The sequence below is a fragment of the Gossypium arboreum genome, chromosome 10 (assembly GCF_025698485.1).
Source record: "Gossypium arboreum isolate Shixiya-1 chromosome 10, ASM2569848v2, whole genome shotgun sequence".
Lineage (NCBI taxonomy): Eukaryota > Viridiplantae > Streptophyta > Magnoliopsida > Malvales > Malvaceae > Gossypium > Gossypium arboreum.
Window position 1 is genome coordinate 79,393,683 of NC_069079.1, and position 10,314 is coordinate 79,403,996.

The 10,314-nt window shown below is 36.9% G+C and overlaps 1 non-coding gene across 1 annotated transcript; it reads right to left on the reverse strand.

Annotated features, from left to right (window-relative positions):
- Window positions 1-10,208: 10,208 nt before the first annotated feature.
- Window positions 10,209-10,314, reverse strand: LOC128282751 (small nucleolar RNA R71). The gene has a single exon (XR_008273106.1). It is a non-coding gene; the product is annotated as a small nucleolar RNA R71 (small nucleolar RNA).

The window sequence follows — 10,314 nt, forward strand, 5'->3', positions numbered from 1 at the left end:
TAGCCATCCCATGTGATTGGGTCATGTTACATGTGTATCTACTTGTGATACGCCACGTTCATTCATCTCAATAACATTAGAACACAAATATGCACAACTATGTAGGTCATACCTTATAACAAAATGAGCCAAAATCCTATGGCCATATGCATGTGGATATGTACACCTTACAAGCCTTCATATTGGCTAATCAAATGACACTTATTACACAATTAACAAAAGCCCTATACATGCCATTGAACAAAATAAGAGTATCTATATACCAAAGCTAGACAAGATGATAGTGTGTTGACACTCCAATCGTCTTCCAATCTTCGTGAGTCCACGATCTCTGTAAGATAGGAAAAAGAAAGATGTAAGCATTTACATGCTTAGTAAGCTTGAATAACTAGAAGATAAACTTACCGATTTGTTTAGCATGCAACCATATTAGGCAAATAAACCAACAAGTATGGAATGGTTTCCCTATCACATGCACTCCATCAACAAGTTAGTCACATAAAATCACACCATGTAACTTATCTAAGATGAGCTCATCATTCAATGTTTTCATTTTTATATCACATATTAATCCCGTTGAGTTACTTGGAAAATCTCGATGGATTATCCATTTACCGTCAAGTATAAGAGCGATCATCTCATGTATGCACTCCGGCAAACCTCACATCTTATGGTGGGATTACTAGTCCAGGCTAAATCCCTCGTAATGTAAACTCATAAGGTGATGTCGAGATTACTAGTCCAGGCTAAATCCCTTATAGAAACAAACACCCTCAATGAGCTTAGATCTGAATTACCAGTCCAGGTTAAATTCAGACCCTAATCGGATTACCCCTTCGGGAGAAATCCACAATGCACACATATTCTTTGGGAGGCTCGATCACTCAAGGAACACCTGTCCGGGCTAGATCCTTTCTACATTTGAGATCAACGGATTACCCGTCCAGGCTAAATCCTTTTCTGTAACACATCAGGATCTCAAGTCATGTAAGCTGTAACACCCCGAACCCGAGACCGTCGCCGGAGTCGAACACGAGGTGTTAACAGACTTCAAACCACTTATTGAGAATTTCCCAGACAAGCTGCCAATCTGTGTACTAGTCGCTTCAAAAATCATATCTTGAGTTTTACAACTCGAAAATCAGTTTCGTAATTTTTTCCTTGAAACTAGACTCATATGTCCATCTACAGATTTTTTTCTAGAATTTTTGGTCGAGCCAATTAGTACAGTTTATTAGTTAAAGTCTCCCCTGTTGCAGGGATCGACTACACTGACCTTTGTGCGTTACGAATTGGATATCTCCCTGTACAGGGCTTCAATACTGATGCCGTTTGTTTCTATAGAAACTAGACTCAGATAGGAATCTACACATATATGGCATGACTCCTAATTATCTCTGGTTAATTTACAATGATTTTCCAAAGTCGGAACAGGGGATCCAGAAACCGTTCTGGCCCTGTTTCACGAAAACTTTAATATCTCTTAAAATACAGCTCATATGGTCGTTTTGTTTCATCCATATGAAAATAGACCCATCAATATTCGAGTACGTAATTTTTTTAGCTATTAATTCCACTTCTACTATTTTTAGTGATTTTTCGATCTCATATCACTGCTGCTGTCCGCAACAGTTACTGCAGTAGACTATGCCAATTTCATAAATCCTTCCTTAGCCTTACTACTCATCCATCATATGTGACACAAATTATGGCCACCTTATCAAAATTAAGGTTTCTAAGACTCGTGGCTATAGATTCTAGCATCCCACTCAAACGACCACATAGGCCATTTTCACATGGCTTAAAGTTTACAACCCAAAATTTAACAAAACAAAATAGCTCATACATGCCAAATGTTCTCCTAAGTCGACTAAGACAATACCAAAAATTGCTCGCCAATGTGATGACTTAGTTGTGATTCGAACACCCAAAAGGAGACGAGCCCAAGGAACCTAAAATGGGTGACAAGAAAACACCGAGTGAGTTTATAACTCAAGAAGTCATAAGCATTCCACAACCATCCATTAATACAATTATCATAAAATGAAATAATGAAACAAGGCCAAATGTTCCACCATACCGAACTATACCATAGTTCCTTAGATCTTCGGATCAATCTCATACCAAGTCATACATTTACATTTCATATACTGTTCAATAGGATATTTGAAGCAATTTCCATACATCATTTCATTTCCGCAACAATCATGCAATCAAATGAACTTTCATCTATTCCACGATACCTTATTTACGGGAATGCAATTGAAATCATCACATAGATTTAAATCTTACCAACTCCACCCCGAGCATGAACATAGCATCTATTAGCCATGAACTCAAGGTACTTACTCTTTCCGCTATCTATACTCATCTCGATAAAGTCACGCCTCCATATAAATGTTCAATCGGAGATATGTGTAGAGTTCGCACACATAGTGCTTAATACTCAATCACGCACACTTAGTGCCATATGATTCAAGCCCGCACACATAGTGCCATATAGTCCAAACTCGCACACTTAGTGCCGTACATTACAAGCTCGCACACTCAGTGCCAATCTCGTCACCGTACACATCTATTTCTCGCACACTTAGTGCCGAAGCAAACTTCCTACACATTTCACTATCTCTTTTACGTTCAATCATTATCATCTTTTCATAAACATACATTTGTATATATTTCATCTCATTAAACACAATTGCATAGATATTACAGTCATTTAAGCAATATCAAATATATGCTTAATGACTTACCTTGTGTTGGGTAAAAATAGTCCAAGTCGGCTACTCGATGACCTTCGCCTTTCCTTGCTTGATTCTCCTTCTTTAACTCCTTGAGCTTAATCAATAAATCAACTAGTTTAACCATCTCGCTAAACATTCATAATTCAATTACACATGCATATGTATGTTTGTATATTCGCAACCATCCTCACTTATTACCCATTTAGTCAACAATCTAAGCCAAGATAAGGCTTCAATATGGTTGCCTCTAACCGAATACATGCTCACCAATTTCCCTTCATGTGGCGAATATGCATGTCCATGTTGAGGCCATTTATGCACTTATTACCACACAAAACAGCATACATTTTACTAACTAATACCTTTCCATATTGTAACTCAATACACATCTATCATTTCCTTCATAACCAAAACATCATCATAAGTAAGTATATACCTTAAGATAGTATATACGTCATACCAATACATCATGCTCAAACATATATACATATATGTATGTAGAGTGAATCTCAAGTTGATTGTAACTAAACATGAACATGATTTGAAACACAAATCTTACTCTCCATGCAAAGAGCATAAATCACACTTGGGGATGCACCATGGCGAATACATCACAACACCATAATTTTGGTCATGATTACACAAAGAACTTAGTATATCATTCAAAAATGCTCAAAGAAAATCTAAGAGTCCTCAATCCACCATCACATGTATCATCATCAAGCTTCATATTTAACATGCAATGGCATTAACTCAAAATCCACCTTGGCCAAATACCATCCCCATGATATAACAAAGATTTGAACCATGGGCTAATAAGAACATCAAGTTAACAACCAAAACATGCATGAATCTCATGGCACAACATCAAACATACCTTAATCTTGATGCAAATATAGCCAAACCTCTTCCTAATCCTCTTCCAACCCAAGCATGAAGCAAAATTCCTCCTTCCCTCTAGTATTTTCGGTCAAGAGAGAATGAAATGGATGAGCAAAATTTTTTCTTTTCTTTTCTTCCATGTACTGAGCAATGGGGGTTTCACTCACACACACACATATTTTTTTTTTCTTTACTACCCATGCTTATTTGTTTATTGTTTCCCCTAATGCACCAACAAAACATGTTTCATGACATGTTTAGCCCATACTCCTTGTCATGGCGGCCATCACTTGTAAAAGGGGTATTTGACATGCAAGGCCATTGTTTTGCATGCATGCTTTAATTAGTCATCATACATTTCCCCATCATACTTTCAAAGTTTTCTACTAGGTCCTTTCTAGTGAAATTCACATTTATAACTCTAAATTAAAGCATCAAAATGTCACACATGAGTTAACACATATTATAGGCATCAAAATAAATATCAAATTATTTTTATGCCTCGGTTTTGTGGTCCCGAAACCACATTCCGACTAGGGTCGTTTTAAGGCTGTCACATAAGCCATGGTTTATCCATCGAATTTCCCTTTTTACTTCAACCGGGACATTTATTGTCATATCCTTATTATTGACATATTTCATGGATTTAATGCCATCCATATAACTAAATACCATGCATTCATAACACAGTAATTAGGCATATTAATAGTTTACTTAAAGTTATTCGAACTTACCTGGTATTCGTCTCGGTTTCGCATTTTGGTTATTCCGAAACTTTCGTTTTCCTTGATCGACCTCCGAAATTTTCTCCTCGGGGTCTATAACAATAAAAATGAATCATCAATACCTCACATTATTATTTTTGAGCTTAAATTTCACCTCTGGACAAAATGACCGTTTTGCCCCTAACCTTTCACATTTTTACGATTTAGTCCCTAGACTCGTATAATAAAATGCATGCAATTTCTACCTTACCCAAGCCTAGCCTATTGTTTTTTCCTTTTATGGCAGCCCACATTTCTCCATTATTTCACATTTTTACCACATATTTTACACCTTTTGCAAAAAGGTCCTTTTAGGGGTTTTTTCATGAAAATCACCTAGAAAAAGATGTTTAACACACATACAACTTTCATATTCCTCCATAAAACATCAAATAATAAACATGTCACACATGGGTCACTTTAAAAACATGAATCCGAACTCAAAATATGGGTAGAAATGGAGGGAGTAAGCTATTGGGATTTGAAAAATGTGAAGAACATTAAAAACGGGGCTTGAGAGCACTTACTATTGAGCTTGAAAATGTTGAAAACCCTAGCTATGGAAGGCTTGAGAAATTCGGCCGGATGAGGGAGCAGAATGGCTGATTTTTTCCTTCATTTTCCTATTTTATTTCATTAATTAGCCAAATGACCAAAATACCCTTAAGCCCTTTCTTTAAAATTTTATCCATACATGCCCATTTTTGTCCAAAAATTTAGAAATTTGGAAAATTGCTCTTTAAGACCTTCTAATTAATAATCTAAAGCAATTTCATACAAATTGCTTCTAGAATTCAAGTTTTGCAATTTATTCAATTTGGTCATTATTTACCAATTGGGCACCTTACTCATAGAATTTCCTCATGAAACTTTAACACATGCATATTTTCATATTCTAGACCTCATAAAAATCATAAAATAAATATTTCAACGTCAAATTTATGGTTCTGAAACCACTGTTCTGACTAGGCCCTATTTTGGGATGTTACATTTCTCCCCCCTTTAGGGACTTTCGTCCTCGAAAGTCTTACCAGTAAACAGGTTCAGATATTGGCTTCTCATGGTTTCTTCTGGCTCCCATGTAGCCAATTCCACACCATGTCGATGCCATAAGACTTTTACTAAAGCCACATATCTATTTCTAAGCTGTTTAACCTCACGAGCCAAATTCTTGACCGGTTCCTTACCATAAGTCATGTCTAGTCTAATTTCAATCTCCGTCGGTAAAATCACATGAGAGGGATCTTATCGATATCGTCTTAACATAGATACATGGAACACATCATGAATCTTTTCTATTTCTGGTGGCAGTGCCAAGCAATAGGCTAATGGTCCAACTCTTTCAGCGATCTCGTATGGTTCGATAAATTGCGGGCTCAGTTTGCCTTTCCAGCTAAATCTCAATACCTTTTTCCATGGAGATACTTTCAAGAATACTCTATCTCCAATTTGAAATTCAATCTCTTTTAGTTTCAGATCAGTATATGACTTTTGCCTATCTGATGCCACTTTTAAACAGTCACCTATCACTTTAACCTTTTCTTCAGTTTCCTTGATCAGATCAACTCTGTGAATCTGATTCTCCTTGAGTTCCGTCTAATATAATGGAGTTCAGCACTTCCTGCCATACAAGATCTCGTAAGGCACCATCTTTAAAGCTATTGTTGTAGGTGATCTCTACCAATGGCAGGTATTTTTCCCAGCTACCCTGAAATTCAAGGATGCAACATCGCAACATATCCTTCAGAGTCTGAATCATCCACTCAGACTGACCATCGGTCTACGAGTGAAAATTTGTACTAAAGCTCAACTTTGTACCCAAGGCTTCTTGTAACTTCTTCCAGAATCTCGAAGTGAATCTCGGGTCTCTGTCTAAAATAATCAGTAGCGATACCTCGTGTAATCTCACAATCTCAGATATATACAAGTCGGCCAACTTGTCAAGTGACTAATCTGTCCTTACTAGAATAAAATGAGCCGACTTTGTCAACTTATCAACCACAACCCATATAGCATCTTTCTTTTTCAGGGTCAATGGTAATCCTGTCACGAAGTCCATAATGATTCTATCCCATTTCCATTCAGGGACCATCATAGGCTGTAACAAACCAGAAGGTACTTGATGTTCAGCCTTGACTTGCTGGCATATCAAGCATTTCGATATGAATTTGGAGATGTCTCCTTTCATGCCATTCCACCAGTACATTTTCTTTAAATCATTTTACGTTTTGGTACTTCCAAAATGAATAGAAAAATGACTATCATGTGCCTCTTGCAAAATTGTCTGAATAATTTCATTATTCCTCGATATACAAACTCTGTCTCTGAACATCAAACATCCATCGAGACTAACCTGAAAATCTGATTCAAAGCCTGACTCACATTGAGCTCTTTTAGCCTGCAAGATACTATCATTAGTCTAACCTTTAACTCTGCCAAGACCGAACCATTACCAAACAACGACAATCTAGTGTTCATGGCCCTCAATGCAAATAAAGATTTTCTACTCAACGCATCGGCGACCACATTCGCCTTTTTTGGATGATAATCGATGATCAGCTCGTAGTCTTTAATTAATTCTAACCATCTCCATTGTCTCAGATTCAGTTCTTTTTGAGTCATTAAATACTTCAAACTCTTGTGGTTTGTGAATATACGACAAGTATCACCATATAAATAATGTTTCCAGATTTTCAAGGCAAAAACAACGGCGGCAAGCTCTAAGTCATGCGTCAAATAATTCTTCTTGTGTGGCTTCAACTGCCGCAAAGCATAGGCTATCACCTTGCCATCTTGCATAAGTACACAACCCAATCCATTTAAGGATGCATCACTATAAACCACAAGCTCTTTTCCCAGCTCAGGCAATATTAAAACTAGAGCTTCAGTCAACAATCTCTTCGGCTTTTCAAAACTCTACTAGCACTTTTTTGTCCATTCAAACTTAACGTCTTTCTATAGTAACCTCATCATCAGAGTCGCGATCATAGAGAATCCTTTCACAAATAACCGACTAAGCCCAAAAAGCTTCTAACCTCGGTTACATTTTTAGGTGGTTTCCACTCAACAGTTGTAGAGATTTTACTTAGATCAACTTGGATACCATCACCTAAAACAATATGACCTAAAAACCCTACTTCTTGGAGCCAAAATTCACTCTTGCTAAACTTAGCATACAATTGCTTTTCCTGTAAAGTCTGCAACACAATCCTCAAATGCTTCACATGCTCCATCTCATTCTTGGAATAAATCAAAATGTCATCAATGAACACAACGATGAACTTGTCCAAGTATGGCCAAAATATCCTATTCATTAGGTCCATAAATACGGCCGTGCATTTGTTAACCCAAACGACAAGACAAGAAATTCATAGTGCCCATACCTCGTTTTAAAAGTTGTCTTTGGCACGTCCAACTCCTTAACTCACAACTGATTGTAGCCGAATCTCAAGTCTATCTTAGAGAATACAGTAGCTCCCTTCAACTGGTTGAACAAATCATTGATCCTTGGTAAAGGATACTTATTCTTGATAGTCGCCTTGTTCAATTTCCAATAATCTATACACAACCTCCTTGAACCATCTTTCTTCTTTACAAATAATACGAGAGCACCCCAAGGAGAAAAGCTTGGCTTTGCAAAACCTTTATCTGTCAGCTCTTGCAACTGTGCTTTTAATTCTTTCAGCTCGGTTGGTGCCATCCTATACGGAGCAATAGAAATAGGAGCTATCCCTGGCACCAGTTCAATACCAAACTCTATCTCTCTTTCAGGAGGTAATCCGGGTGATAAACCATAATTTATACATATTTTTACCCCATGCTTAACACATTTTATGGATGATTTTTCCTTAGAATTGGTGAATTTGATGCTTCTAATGCTTTAATTTCATGTTTTATACTAAGGTGAGCATAGGAGAGCGAAAAGGAACGAGACACGGGCCAAAAGTGGAGAAAATGGGCCAACGTACGAAATCAACACAGCCTGGACTTCCTCACACGGGCAGACCACATGGTCATGTCAATTTGGCAGAATTGAAGCACAACTCACACGGGTAGAGCACACGCTCATGCCATTCTAACAGGTTCGAGCACGGACTGAAGTAATCGCACACGGGTGTGTCCCTACCAAGCCGAAGTTGAGTCCAATTCAGAAAAGGCTAATTTTGAGGGCTTTTAAGCATTCTAAAACCTATAAATACACCTTAAAGGAAGATGAAAAGGGGAGGCAGAGAAAAAGAGGCAGGGAACTGCTCAAGGGAAGTCGTTTGATCCATTTCAGAAGTCGGATTCACCATTAAGACTGAAGATCTCCCCTCAATTTCCCCTCAGGAGTTTTGGGTTTTGGGTTTTCTTTATGTTTTGTATTCATTATTCTTCTGAGATGTTTTCCTTTTTAGTTATGAACTAAATCCCCTAAATACCTAAGGGGAATGAAACCTAAGACGAATCTTGTTATTATTTTCTGAATTGTATGATAAATATTTAACTTGTTCTTAATTATGTGTTCTTAATTCTTGTTTTGATATCCCAAGACACTGATTCAAGATAAGCTCTTATTCAGAGGAGGAATAAACCCTGTCTAAGAGTACATTTTTCATAATTAAGTGGAGTTGATTGCGCACCTAAAGAGAGGGTGACAAGATTTGCTGAATTAGGGTGAAACCTAATAAGGGGATCTATAAATCGAGTTAATGCAACCCTAGGGTGTTAATTAGAGAAAAGTCTCAATTATTCAAGCTAGGGATTAGACGTTATTAGTCTTGAATAGGGATGATAACATAACTTAGGGATCTCTACGGAACAAGTTATATGAATAAATCATTTTTCCAAAAGTAATTCCCCAAGTCTACTTTCTGTGAATTTTTAGTTTAGATAATTAGTTGGTTAAAACAAACCCCCCTTATTCTTAGGCTAGATAATAAAAATACAATCATTACTAGTACTTTTAGTTCCTTTGGGTTCGAGAATCTAATCTTGCTAAAACTATACTACTGTTTGATAGGTACACTTGCCTACATCGTGATAATAGTTAGTTTCAAGAATGATTAATTATAAATATATAAAACTTACCTGTCACGAAAATCGCGATCAAGTTTTTGGCGCCGTTGCCGGGGAACTAAGATATTAGGAACACTCAATTTTTATTACTTTAGCCATTTATTTTTCTGGCAAGTTAATTTTATTTTATTTTTATTATTATTTATTAATTTACTTTTCCTTTTTCTTGCCAGGTTTTTATAGTTTATGACCAGAAGAAACCCGTCAGGACTACTACTTTTTGATGAAGAAATCGATTGCACAATTCGTAGAAACCAAAGGGAAATAAGGCGAAGCTTAAGATACACAGAGAATGAGCAAGAGAACGATACTTCAACCATAACCAAGGAGATGGTTGAAAACCAAGAAAATCCACTACCTTCTGCGATTGCTGTTAATCAGAATCCTGCTCCGCGTACTATGTATGATTATGCTAAAGCTACTTTAACTAGAACTGAGTCAAGTATAGTTAGACCTGCTATTGCTGCAAATAATTTTGAACTGAAACCTAACACAATTCAAATGATACAACAATTTGTTCAGTTTGATGGTTTGTAGGATGAGGATCCAAACACTCATTTGGCAAATTTCCTGGAATTCTGTGATACATTTAAAATTAATGGCGTTTCTGACGATGCCATTCGTCTTCGGTTATTCCCTTTTCCATTGAGAAACAAAGCTAAACAGTGGTTAAACTCATTACCACGAGGGTCAATTACTACTTGGGAACAAATGACCGAAAAATTTCTATTAAAATATTTTCCACCGGCTAAAACAGCTAAATTACGTAATGATATCTCTTCGTTTATGCAGATGGACTTATAAACTCTTTACGATGCATGGGAGAGATACAAGGACATACTGTGAAGGTGTCCTCACCATGGATT